The sequence below is a fragment of the Pinus tabuliformis genome, chromosome 7 (assembly GCF_031772625.1).
Source record: "Pinus tabuliformis cultivar Carrire ecotype Pingquan chromosome 7, CPIR1, whole genome shotgun sequence".
NCBI lineage: Eukaryota > Viridiplantae > Streptophyta > Pinopsida > Pinales > Pinaceae > Pinus > Pinus tabuliformis.
In genome coordinates, this window is record NC_142293.1 from 1,277,043,092 (window position 1) to 1,277,057,729 (window position 14,638).

The window sequence follows — 14,638 nt, forward strand, 5'->3', positions numbered from 1 at the left end:
TTGAAATTTCCATGGGTTGAGGGTGGAGATGGTGATTCTCCTGGAATTCTTGATGGATCAGTGGAGACAAGAAAATTCCTTTGGGTAAGGTGAAGAAATTTGGAGGAATCTAAGCTTGCTTTGGTATTAGTGATTTATAGATCAGTTGAGATGAAATCACTATGATTGACAGTTCAGGTTGTTTGGCCTCTTGAAGCCCTAGTTCATGGTTGGTTCTATTTTGGTTATCCCACATTCATGATTGGAATATGGAATGAGGGTGATTAGCTCAAAGAGAAATTTTGTTTAGCCCAATCTATGGTCGAGTGTTATGTGGAAGTCTCTCTCTTGGTTGGATTTATGCATATGTTATTTTTTGTTATTTCCTATTGAGGTTAATGAGAACATGTATTAGATATTGTGTTTATTTTATGATTGGTTTGTCATAGATTCATTTTGGTTAATGTTGGTTATAGGCATGGTACATATTTTTTTTGTATAATGTGATTTTATTATAGATTTTCTTATGGCTTGATAAGTCATTAAACAAATATGTAAATACATGGGCTAATTAGTGTTGATGCAACTAGTTTGAGAGGGCATTGAGCCTTCTTGATGATTATCTAATGAGGTTAAGAAGATAATAAGAAAATATGCATTTATGACCTTTAGCTACTATGTTTACCATGTCTTTGATGAAACGTTTATCATGTTTTTGTAAATTTTGGGAAATATCTTAACCTTATTTTTTATTATACAATATTTCTTATCATCTTAGACTAAATTTTGGAAAGTTCTGAGTTATTCCAGATAGCTGGTCAGTAGTCAGACTTGAAAATATGGAACATGGTTTCTAGCTGCATCCTTTGAATTAAGAAATTTCAGATGTAGCCACATGGAGGAAGGCATGTGCATGCGGATGGAGCCTTTTGGCTACATGCGTTGCTTGGCATGCGTCTTGGTGGGCTACAAAGTTCGGCAAAAGATAGTTCCAGCTTGGGTTGAAATCATGAGTGGATGTTGTTTGGCATCTAGATGATGTGGTGTCCATGGGGGTTTCAGTAAGATTCTGGTTAGTAGACCTCACTTCCATAACTGGAACTTGGATGCTGGGTCATGTCTTAGTAACTATCGGTTCATGTTTAACCTAGACATCTTGTAAAAGAGGGTAAATTTTGGGTGGGGTGTTACAATTGAACAACTAGGAGTTATCATTTCTAGCATTCTTTTGATAATAAATGTTTATTTTGAATATAGCATCACAACCAAGTGTCACTAAACTCTCCTTGTAAGTTTTTGTCTCATCGTAATTAAGGTATTTATTTAGATTGGATCATTACATAAATTTTAAGTCATATTGAAGCTTTCATAGTGCAAAATTTGAATAAATCAACTTAAAAGAGTAGTTTAATCGGTGGGACCCAGTTGAAAGAATTAGAGTAAAAAACCTTCTGGGATTAGCTTGAGATGAAACTACAATAATATATATGGAATCTAAAGGTAATTAAATATTCATATTATTAATTTCAATTTATTTTAGTGGATCTATAGTGATGAGTTGTTCAATAGAATAGCCATGGTAGTTTATACATAATAATACCAAATAGTAATAAAAAATACCATATATTGCAATACTCATAACCTCCTAAACAATTTGCATAAAGATCAAGAAGAAGAAAATGAACTAATTCTAAATATTCAAGGAAATTGTTAGGTCTCCATAATACTAGTGATGTCCCCATTAATATTGTAGTTGTATCCCTTATAAATATTATTGTGCCCCTATTGTCCTCATATTGTTATTACTGTGCCCCATAGAATCCCTCTATTATTATTTTTGTGCCTTTATATTATTATTGTTAGGTCAACTTGGTTATATTGTGACCCCTTAAACTCCTATATATAGAAAGGAGGTTTTGTCATTTGAATCATCAAAGAATTGTTCATTTGTGTAATGTAAAGGAGGTTGCCCCCTTGAAGAGGCTGAATTCTAAGGCGTTCAACTATCTTTTCTATCTTTTTGTGAGTTGGTTTTATAACATTTGGTATTAGAACTTTGGATTCTAGGGTTTCGCTGTTCCAAATAGGTCATCATGGAATTTTCTCTATAATTTTTTTCTGCGGTGTTTCAGAAGTGAAAAAAAACCCATTTGAGAAGAATTCGCACTAAACCTCAGATCCAAATTTCAGAGCTTTTCGTGCTATATTTGCGGAGATATGATCTGAGGAAGTTGGTCTTTTTGCAAACTCCTAAATTACATTCCAAACAGGTGACCTGGGGAAAATTATCATAAGTTTCTCTCTGAGCATTGGATTGAAATTTTGTAAGAAGGTACAGAAAGAGGATGGATTGTAGTTTCTTGTATATATTTTCTAGAGCCGAAGGTGGAAACATTGACACGTGGAACTTCATACAAGTTCGCTCTTCTGGAAAGGTCTATAATCAGGTCATCTTGGGAGATTGTGCATAACTCTTCCTTGGAGAATCCAATTTGGATCAAATTGATGGCATTGGAAAGAGGATGCAGAGGGATACTATGGGTCTCAATTCAAGAACTATATGATCCAAAATTACAGAGATACGTGAGATTCAATATCAAGCTCCTACAAAGCGAAAAAAGTTATGTAGTTTTTTTTTAAATTTTTGCATAAGCTTGGTTTGAAAAATTAGTTTGAAGGAATTCAAAGGGCATAGTAAAGCATTATTATTGGTAATTGATGCCCTAAGGAAAGAAAATGCAAACATCTAGTAAGCAACTTGAAAGCTCTAGCATGACTCATGAAGAAGAGGAATAAATGCAACATGATATATCAAAATTACGAGACCAAGTGCAACAAGTGTCACTTGCACAAAAAGTAACAGAATCTAAGATGGATGGTTTAAAGAAATATGTAGAAGCTAAGATGGATGGTTTAAAGAAAGGTGTAGAAGCTAAGCTAGATTGTTTAAAGAAAGGTGTAGAAGCTAAGATGCATGGCATGGAAGCTAAGATGAATGGCATGGATGCTAAGATGAATGGCATGGACACTAAAATGGATGGCATGGATGATAAGATGGAAGAATTGAAGATAGATTTGAATAAGTTGATACAAGAAATGGTCACTAATGGTTAAAGGGTAGTAAAGGAAACTCTTTATGAGAACAAAAGAAATGTTAATCATGATTCCATAGACTCTAATTTTGGATCGAAGACCCACCATATTCCAAAAATTGATATGAGGAAGTTTGATGGCAAGGATCCCGCAACATGGATATTACAAATGGAGCAATTTTTCGATCTCAATAATGTGCAAAACACACAAAAGGTATGTATTGCAACTTTATATTTGGAACCAAATCAGTTTATATGGTATCGATGGCTTTGATCTCGTAAACAAATTATCACTTGGGCAATTTTTACGGAAGAATTGATAACACATTATGAGGATACAAAAAGCAACACTTTTTTTAGGCAATTGATAAGTCTCAAACAAAGGGGTTCAATAATGGAGCACATTGAGGAGTTCCAAAAATTGAACATAAGGGTAAAAAATATTCCATAGGAGTATAGGATTGATGTGTTCATATGGACTTTAAATGATAATATCGAACATGATGTTCGCTTTTGGGAACCTGATTCATTAGAGAAGGCATTCAGGTTAGCAAGAAAAATGGAAAGCAAAATTATGGCAACCAGAAAGCATACCAGTCAGAACTATAAAGATAGAAGTGTTGTTGCCCCTAGCCTTCCACAACCTATAAGGTTGACACCACAACAATTGGAAGAAAAAAGAGCAAAAGGGATTTGTTACAGTTGTGATAGCAAATACACTAAAGGTCATAAGTGTGTTGAGAAGAAATTATTCTACATAGATTGTGAAGAGGAAGAAGAAAAGGAGCAAGAAATCTCAAAAGAAGATAATATACTCCAGGAACAAAGCCTAGATAAAGAAGAAATGAATCCGACCATATCTTGTAATGCAATGGCTGGAATTACCACTCCTCAAACCATCAAGATAGAAGGACAAATCAAGAAGAAAAAGGTAATAGTGTTGATTGATTCAGGAAGTACCCACAATTTTATTCATTGTAAGATAGCAAAAGAATTGAATTGCTTCTTATATCCAGCACCAGAGTGTCAAGTGATGGTTGCAAATGGAGGAACAATAAATTGCTCTAGAAAGTGCCATAATATCAAGTTATCGATGGGATAATATGTATTGAAAAGCCCAATGATTTCCATTCCAATGGGAGGTGTTGATGTTGTACTAGGAGTCCAATGGCTACAATCCTTGGGTACAATAGCTTTTAACTTCCAAGAACTTTTCATGAAATTTTATGCGGAAGGAAAGGAAGTTGAATTAAGGGGTATTGCAGGGAAACTGGGAAAGATAATAAGCTCTAACGGTATGACAAAGCTTCTAAAAAAGGAACACGGAGGTGTAATTCCACAATTATGTTCGCTAGATGTTTCCACATTGAAATCATCTATTTCTCTAGATATCCAAAAAGTCTTGGACAATCATTCCAAGGTATTTGAGACTCCCAGAGGTCTCCCACCTATTTGTGATCATGATCATGCTATTCATTTGATTCCAGGAAGTGTTCCTCCAAACATCAGGTTGTAAAGATATCCCTATGCCCAAAAGAGTGAAATTGAACGTATGGTTGCAGAAATGCTTGAGGCTGGTATAATTCAACCTAGCCAAAGTTCTTTCTCTACTCTAGTAGTATTGGTGCACAAGAAGGATGGATCATGGCACATGTGTCTGGATTATAGGGAGCTCAACAAGCTCACTATTAAAGATAAGTTTCCCATTCCTGTCATTGATGAATTATTGGATGAATTGCATGGATCAATTTACTTCACCAAGTTAGATATTTGTTTAGGATATCATCAAATCAGAATGAAGATTCAAGACATTCCAAAAACAACATTTAGAACTCATGAGGGTCACTATGAGTTTTTGGTCATGCCTTTTGGCCTTACCAATGCACCTTCTACATTTCAAGGTTTGATGAATTCTAAAACAATAGTGAAATTCGATAGTTCTACAACTCTAGCATTAGTTATGATCATTTTAACAAAAAAAGTTGATGAGAAAGAATAATATTTTGTTATATTTCATGGAAAAATAACCTCTTGAGAAGTAATTTATCTATCAAATTCTATCCCTAATCATGGCTAACATAATTATAATAATTAGCATTAAAAAAGTAATATGATTATGAACAAAAGATAATATCATATTTTTTAATTAGATATGCATACATATCATAAAAAGAAAAATACTAGAAATCATCATAATTTTTAATTAATGCATATATATCATAATAGAAGCCAATATTGTAACCATGTGTTTTTACATCTAAATATCCTTTACATCATTTACAAAAAAAACACTTTCTTATATTATTCGAACAATTAAGTTTGACAAGAACATGTTTCACAAGTACCAAAAACAGTGGGTATGTCATTACAACGATTTCTTGTTTTTGTATTTGATAAAGGGCAACATCATGTAGAATATTTTCTGCAGCACCCCATAAATTGACCATAAACATCTTTGTAGATCCATCACATAAATGCATTCTCTTAAGTTTCCTTTAACAATCTTCGTCTTCAAATAGTTTGCAAGGATTTCTACTTGACAATAATTTCTCTCATCGTATGTATTCCTCCACACTATTATCCATGTTATCCATGGCTATGACAATCACACCATCAATATCGCACAATTTTCCATAAATAAAGATCAAATTAATAAGAAAAACTAATGACATTGGATGTGGAACTTAGTTTGAAATGATCCTTAAAGCTTCCTCGGGTGGATATACACAACCAGCGGGAAAGACGCTCGCATGTTGGGTATTAATGATGCCATAGTCATTAAGGAGCATTCAATGGGCGCGTGGAAGCTAGATGGGCTTTACACGTCACAGATGCACCACACATTATTTCAACTCTGTCACCCCATCGGGAATATTTTAAACTAGCATTTGCACCAGATGTTGCAAAGGAAACGCCGTAAGGCATAAATTGAAGAACACAAATACAACAAAAGAATACTTTGATAAAGAATAAGAATATATTGAACGCTCAAATCAATGCCCCATTAACTAGAACCACTTGGTAGACATATCTATCAACATTAGGATTATACACAATGATCAAGAAATTTCCCATATACAAACAACACCTTCCACAACAACCTTTTCTCACATCCACATTTTAAAAAATGCCTTGGAAAGTGATTGGAATCTCCCATATTGCCGCCTTCATTATGCAGATGAATCTTCCATATTGCTATTTTCATCATGAATATTGTTAGTGTGTTGAATTCAATACTATAAGTTCGACAAGCGAGAAACAATCCTCAATTAGCATAATATGCATTTTTCTCTCAACCATGCATAAAATGAATTGTTAAAGAACAAGATATCATTTTATTTTTGTATTCTAAGAATATACTAAAGCTTTAGGAAGCTTGATAAAAGAGTTGTATACAATAAAGGATTATTGAAGAATTTGAAAAGGATGACTAAAGAATTTGAGAAGGAACAATTGTGTACATTAAGAGATCAACTAAAAAATTAAAATTTGAACATTAGATGAAATGAGTATTCAAATTAGAACTTCTCATAAAAAATTCTTAACTTGTGAGGTAGGATATCAAATTTCAACCCTACATAGAATGACCTTGTTTAATAATAAAATACCATTTTATTTTTCCAACCCAGGAACATATTAAGGTTCTTAGGAAGCTTATAAAACAATTATGTACTTTAAGAGATCCTTGAAGAATTTGGGAAGGACAAAAAGAGCAAGTTGTTCCACATAAATGTCAGTTACTTTATGTATAGAGTTTCCAACATGATAGGAAACATGTATGTACAAAGTTTCTCTTTTGTGGTTTCTTCAATTATTTCAAGGATTAGCTCTCAAAATAACTAAACTATTGTAACAAATTTACTTCAAAAGAATTGAATAAGAAACACAATAATTCACAAAAATACAATCATAACACACATAAACACATTGAATTGTTTATTCCATCTAGTTCAATGTGAATTTAGACATGGAGGTTTTCAACTAAAGATAAATATACTATTCCATTGAGACTTCAAGCCAACAAAAACTTAACTCCACATTCTATTCTAGGAGAAAATCTTGTTGGAGAGAATCTCTCATATCCAACTACGATTCAACAACCTCCACATCCAAGCACATACTGAAGGACCTCTTGATGGAGATCCATCCTAAATTGGTCATTCAAAGCCTCAGAAAGGGAAATAGAAGAATTAAATGGCTCTGAAAATCATGTCCAGACATGAAAGCTGATATTGTAAGTCCAAAACAGATAATTAGATGGTCAATGATCAAAAAGTGTAGCACCAATCTGCGTATATTGCCACAAAATGTTCTTAATACCAATGTTCTTGCAATGTATCACTTTTAAATTTAAAATAATATAAAACTTCAACGGATCAAAACCATTTTCCTTTATGATTTGAAGATAGTAACGTTATTCTTCATAGATTTAAGGAGGCCAAGTAGTAAGTGCCTCTGCGTGTAATACAAAATGAGAGGTCGAAAACAGAAGGCAGGTCCGGCCACTCGCTCAAGATAACGTCCCTTCATGAGACCAAACCAGTCTAAATGGACACTGGCACATAGCACTCGAATGAGGTATCTCCTCTGCCTCTGAATTTCATGCCCTGTACGCATACTTTTAACGGGTTAGTCTGATTGTGTCTGATGTTTTTATCATTCCGTGAAAATCTATTTGCATTTCAGACAGTAAACCCTTGGGCCCCTTTGAATTGCTGTAATTTAGTTATCCGTGGTAAGAGTAATGGAGACATTTTTAATAGGAATTTCCAATGGAAGAGAAGTGGAATTAGTCTGTAGTTGTACATACAGAGCAGGAGTAGGAGAAGGGTCTGCTACAGTGGGGCACTTTCGGTCCAAAAGAGGAAGAAAAACAAGTGGGGCATTATCTTTCAATTTGTGTTCAATGAAGGTCTCTTGCGTACAAACTGTACTGGCAATTAACGTGCATCCAAATCCCAAAATTAACACGACTTGCCCGCCAATACACCAGGCAGGTACTGCCAGTGGGTTAACTTCCGGCCATGTAATACAAGTCCTTAAATCATATTCTGATCCAAAGCAGGCATTGGGTTTTTTCTTCTCGGCTGCCAGACAAGAACAATTTATGCACACCACATATTCCTACAATACCATGCTAGAAATCCTCGGAAGAGCCCGCATGGTGAAGGAGATGGCACGCGTTTTAGATTTGATGCAAAAGCAACGCTGTAGACTTAACTCCCAGACCTATTTAATAATTCTCCGCAACCTCGGAATAGCAGGTGGTTTGGAGCAAATTCCTTCAGCCCTGGAAAAGATGAAGAAATCTGGGCTTATGCTTAGTGACTTTGCTTACAATGGTCTTATAGGATTACTAATCAAATCAGGGTTTTGGAAAGAAGCCGTGGTGGTGTACAGGAAGATGATTTCGGAAGGATTGTTGCCAAGCCTAAAATGTTATTCTGTACTAATGGGTGCCTGTGGAGAAATAGGAGATACAGGACAGGTGATGGGACTTCTGGCTGAAATGCGAAAATTTGGCTTGAGACCCAATGTGCACACCTTCACACTCTGCATAAAGATACACGGGAGAGCTGGCAAGGTCGATGAAGCATGGGGTCTGTGGAGACAAATGAAGGAGGAGGGCTGCAAACAGGATGTTGTGTTGTTCACCACATTAATGGATGCTCTCTGTAATGCAGGTAGATTGGATGAGGCGACAGCATTACTGAAAGAGATGAGAAGCAACAAATGTAATCCTGATTCTATCACATAAAATACTTTGATAGATAAATATGGGGATTGTGGCCTTGTCGATGCTGCATGGGAGCTTTGGAAGGAGATGATAGCTTATGGATGTGCTCCAACTGTAGTTACCTTTACTACTATTATCAACGCCCTATGCACAGGTGGAAAAATTGATGAGGCACTTGCAGTGTTGGATGAAATGGTGGAGAGAGGGAGTTCTCCCAATCTGTATACTTACAATTCGTTGATTGGAGGTCTTCTTAAGAATAACAGGTTGGAGGATGCACAAAAGTTTTTTCAGGTTATGCACAATAGAAGGTGTGATCCAACATCTTTAACCTACAGCTTATTCATCGATTATCATGGAAAGAATGGTGAGGCTGATGAAGCATATGACGTGTTTTTGCAGATGAAGAAAAAAGGAATTTCTCCAAATGTTGTTTCCTTCAATGTTTGTATAGATAGCCTCGGGAGGGTAGGAAGGATTAAAGAAGTGAATGAACTTTTTGAAGGAATGAAACGGACAGGTCTATCCCCTGATGTAATCACGTATAATATCATGATATGCTGCTATGCCAAGGCAGGAAAAGTGGATGAAGCTATTGGGATGACCTTGAAGATGATAGAAAGTGGGTGTGAACCAGACACTGTCACTAACAATACTTTGATTGATATTCTTTACAAGGAAGACAGAACAGACGAGGCATGGGAGATGTTTCACAAAATGCAGCAGATGAATCTTCCCCCCACTGTTATAACATATAATATTCTGGTAGATGGGCTTGGCAAAGATGGCAAGGTTAAGGAAGCAATAGAGTTATTTCAATGAATGAGGGAAAAGGGATGCCCACCAAATGTTATTACACACAATTCAATGTTGAATGGTCTCTGTAAGAATAAAGAGGTAGATATGGCTTTCAAGATAATGCAAGAGATGACAGAAAATGGGTGTTACCCTGATGAGATAACTTACAACATACTAATTGATGGTTTCATAAAAACAAATAGAATTGATGAAGCTTGCCAGCTCTTTGAAGATATGAAAAACAAATTTTCTCCAAACCTTGTAACTATGGGTACTGTTTTGCCAGGGCTTGCAAAAGCTGGGCAAATGGATTATGCTTTGAGAGTGTTCAAGGAGTTCTATGATGTGATGGGACTGCTTCCCGATGATGTTGCTTGTGCAGCACTAATTGATGGCCCGGGCAGAGTGGGCAGGTCGGATGAGGCAATCTTGACCTATGAAGAAATGTTGGCTAAGGGTGGTAGTCAATACATATATGTGGTACGCTCTCTCATCAAATCCCTATGAAAAGCAGGAAGAGTGTTTGACGCTCACAGAGTATTTGAAGAATCAAAAGATCGAGGCGTTGCTCTTGATACTATTGCTTACAATACTCTTATTGATTGGTTATGTAAAGCTGACCATATGCATATTTCCTGGGATCTTTTCAAACAGATGAAGAAGTCAGGTTGTAATCCAAATGTTTACACTTACAACGCCTTCTTTGATGCTCTTGGAAAGGCTGGAAGGATGGATGATGCTCTCAAGCTTCTTGATGAGATGCGTGCTAGAGGATGCAAGATGAATACAGTAAACTACAACACCCTCATATCAGGTCTTGTGATGGCCGGTAGAGTGGATGAGGCCATAGAGTGGATCCGCGAACTTGTGAAGAATGCACCCTCTTTCCCGAACCGGCAGCAAGCTAATCCGTTAAAAGAAGAAAGAGAAAAAACTCAGAAAAGAAACTAGAAAACAACATAATATAAATATAGCAGAAGATGAACAATATTGATAAAGAAAGGGAAAAGAGAAAAAAACAAGAAAACAACATAATGCAGCAAAAGATGAAGAGTCTTAATAACAATTATTACATAGCCAGACATGCGAGGCCATGGCCCGTGATCAAATGTTGCGTGAGCGGCTTTTACAGCCAAATCCACATCTTCTTACCTGGCCTCTGATACGCTCGCTATCACTTTCCCTGTTCGAGGATCCAAAGTCTCGAACTTTTTCCCTGCAACGATACAAATAAATCAGCCCTAAAGATCTAAACACAAATCTTGATTTGACTTTAAAATACTGTGCAATGGATCAAGAAATTAAATACCTGAAATTGAATCTACAAACTCTCCATTGATGAAGAGCTTCGTATGCTTTACTGTAACTGGGGGGCAAACGGTGGCATTCGATTGGGGAGAAAGGGACACCATCTCGGAGTTTCTTTTGGGGTAGAGAGAGGCTCCGAATGATAATCAAACGTTGCAGTGCGTGATACCGTGATACTGTGGATGATCTGGACGAGCCTGGAAAACGGCGGGCCAAGTTTCTGTCAAACTGAAGTCATGTTATTTTTTTTCCATCCGCACAGGGTTGCTATTGATGTAACAGCACAAGGCTGCTACGTATGCAGGGAAGAAAGACATGAAGAGTCTCATCGCCAGCAGGCAGTTTCTACGAAGAGTCTCATCGCCAGCATGCCAGTCCTGGCCTTTCATGGCCCATTAAACGAACGGCAGAAAACACTCCAATCATCTAACACACATAATCAATGGCTCAGGATCGCACACGTCACATTTTAGGGATGTCTTTCTCAGAGGGAATGCCTTACAGCGTAAATATGGTTAAACAAACTATTTAAAACAAAAAATATATATATTAAAAATACCCCATATAAAAACTAAAATATTAAAAAAATAATATATGGTTATTTCAAAACAAAAATTTAAAAATATGGTTAATATTATAACGATATAAAACTAGCATATCCATTTGGTTGTGCCACATATGGGCATTAAAACAACCATATAATAAAAATACTACGCCATACTATAAAGTGGTCATTATAAGAATGGTTAAGACCAACGAATTGTTGGGAGGAGGTTATATGGTTAAACCATATGGGTGTAAGATATTAAACAAAACAAATGGTTTGTTATAAATGGAAGAGTTAATATGGCCAACGGTTATTAAAATGTTCATCATTGTTCAAACCACATGTTATATGTTGGTGGGAGTTACATGTGAATTAGACCAAATGAGTCTTTTTTATGTGGTGATATTGTTCTTTATAGAAATAAACAAAAATAAAAATTGGGTGGCAAGGTTTGAACTTTGACCCGTCAAGTCCAACAACTCACAAAACCATCTGACAACTAATGCACCAGGGTGGTGCATTGATAATATTTCTTGCACATTAATTATTTGAACCATAATACATTCACCATGGTGTAGATCATCTAAGGATGGAGTGGACGTTGTGAGCATGGAGCCACAAAAATAATAACGGGAGGATCACGGAGCCATGAGCAAGCCAACGAAACCATGAACTACGAATCCATGACTAGGATGTAACCCTAATGTAGGAAGAATCCTACAGTTGGCAAAATTTTCAAATTGGAATATTCTACATGAATATTCCCAAAGAATGTTCTTTTGATGTTGTGAGGAATCTAAAAGATTTCACAAGGGACCAAAATTGTAGGTGGTGGAATTTGGCTGACATTATACTAATTTTAGCCAAAATTTCACATGGATTGCGATGGTGCTGCCAGTGTTAGCATCTGAGTAGTGGATCTCAGGGGTCATGGTAGCAACATACATTCTTCAATAAATGTTGAGCTTGAAGTTTGAGACAAAAATGCATCTTCTAGAAGAAGGTCATGTTGATAGTTAAAAGTCTCAAGAGGATGAGACATACCTATTGGTGATGTGATTGTTGTCATTTGAGCAATTGAATTTCAAGTCACTCATAGGATTAGAGGCATAATGATGTATTTTTAAATGTACTTGCCTTTATTTTTATGAGATGAATGAAGTGGCCTCCTCACTATTAAAGGAGGGCCCAAAGACATAGTCAACACTAGATGAACTCCGTTATCAAATTTTTATGTGCATTATCTTTACAATATGCTTTATGTTGCCTATTATTTAAGTATTTGAACATATATGTTTTACATGTATTTCATGCAATTACTTTAACACCACCCTGAGGAAAAGCCTTGTATAATTCCTGTAAATAAGAGAACCCAGATCAAGTTTGGTATCATATCCATGCTAATGTGAATTCTTAATGTGAATGTTAACTAGATTGGACATGCAACACGAAGAAGGAAAATGGAGAATGACAAAGCTATTTGTCAAGCTTTCTATAGGATGACAGACATGGTAGACAAATTGTTTGCAAATTATGAGAATAAATTGGCAAAGAGGGAAAGGAAGAAGAAAGAGAAAGGAGAGGACAATGCTTCTGTAAATGAGGGAGAACCTTCATTTCTATATTCAAGTGAATGCTATTCTTCTTTCTATTATGCTCATCATTCAAATGAGGAGATAAACTTGATAATTAAAGTAGAGAATGTTGAATTGAGAAGACTGTTAGAAGAAGCAGAAAAGGAGAAGAAAATATTGCAGCTTCAATTACAAGCCATGTAAGAGGCCTTGGAAAAGTTGAAGTGCAATGAAGGCACAATGATTCCACCATCACCCACTATAGAACTGAAAATTGTGGTAAATAATGTTGGTGATTCTTTAGTTTCACTTTCTCATTATGATGATGATTTTGGTGCATTTGAAAGACACTCCAAACCATAGAAGAAAGGGAATCTAAATCAATGTAGGTTGGGACTACATCACACCATTCTATTGATGATGATTGTAGGTCATCTCCAAAGAGAGATGAAGATTTCAATGGAAGAGCCATGGCAATATCTCCTTGCTAAACATTCACCATAGATGGTCATTCAAAGAAGGTTGTGTCGACCAGTAAGGAGACCGGACATAAATATCCCTCTCCGCATCATGGGAGAAATATGGTGAAGAAAGTATAGAGGAGGAAATAAATTGCATCCATTACAACAAGGGTGGAAATAATGGAGCCACAAGTTGGAAGCTCCACCAAGATTTGCACCCAAAGAAATATTAAAAGCATGCGAAAGCACATGTGAAGGAACCCACCAATGAAGGAGTTCAACATGGAAGCCAAATATAGGAATAAATACCATTAGCTTGGTTAGACAAGAGATGGGTAGAATTTTTAAGTAGTTGAGTATGGCCACCATTGTCAATCTCATGTTGCGAAAAAGTTTGTAAAAATGATGAAGAGTATAAAACCACTTATGAATGCAACATCTTGATATTTGTGCTTTTAGTTGGATAGCATGGGCTATGGTTTGTATTGTAAACTTGATCATAAGTGTTTTATAAACTATTGGCGAGTATGATCTTGTTTGGAATCTTGCAAGTTTGACATATATTAGCATATGGAAATTGGGATATAGATATACGTGTCGGTTTCATCATTCCAAATTATGAAGTACAAAGGGGAGGAAAGGGAAAGTTGACTTGTTATAGATATTTGTTATATAGATTAGGATTGCAATATTGTTTATACTTTTAGAGAACCGAAATTCCCTTAGCGGGGAGGAATAATCCAGGTGGCTTTAGGAAGCCTCAAAAATCAAAGTGCTCAAAATTTGATGGAAACATCACCAAGTTGCAGTGCTCATTATTATAATTTGAGTCGCGTAAATGACACTCAAATCCAAGTTTGTATGACCAACTTATCATAGTTTGAATTTTGAAGGGACAACTAGGAAAAGAGGGCCCACAACATGCCACATGGTAAGAAAATCTAGTAAAAACACGGGCCAATAGATTAAAATCATATATATATATATATATATATATATATATATATATATATATATATATATATATATATATATATATATATATATATTAAATATAGTTAAACAAACCATAAAACACAAAAAATAATATATTAAAAATACCGCATATAAAAAGATAAAATATTAAAAAAAAAATCATATAT

At 35.6% G+C, this 14,638-nt stretch overlaps 1 pseudogene; it reads left to right on the forward strand.

The window, feature by feature from the left end:
- Positions 1-7,815: 7,815 nt before the first annotated feature.
- On the forward strand, positions 7,816-10,710 carry LOC149252137 (uncharacterized; annotated as a pseudogene).
- Positions 10,711-14,638: the final 3,928 nt, after the last annotated feature.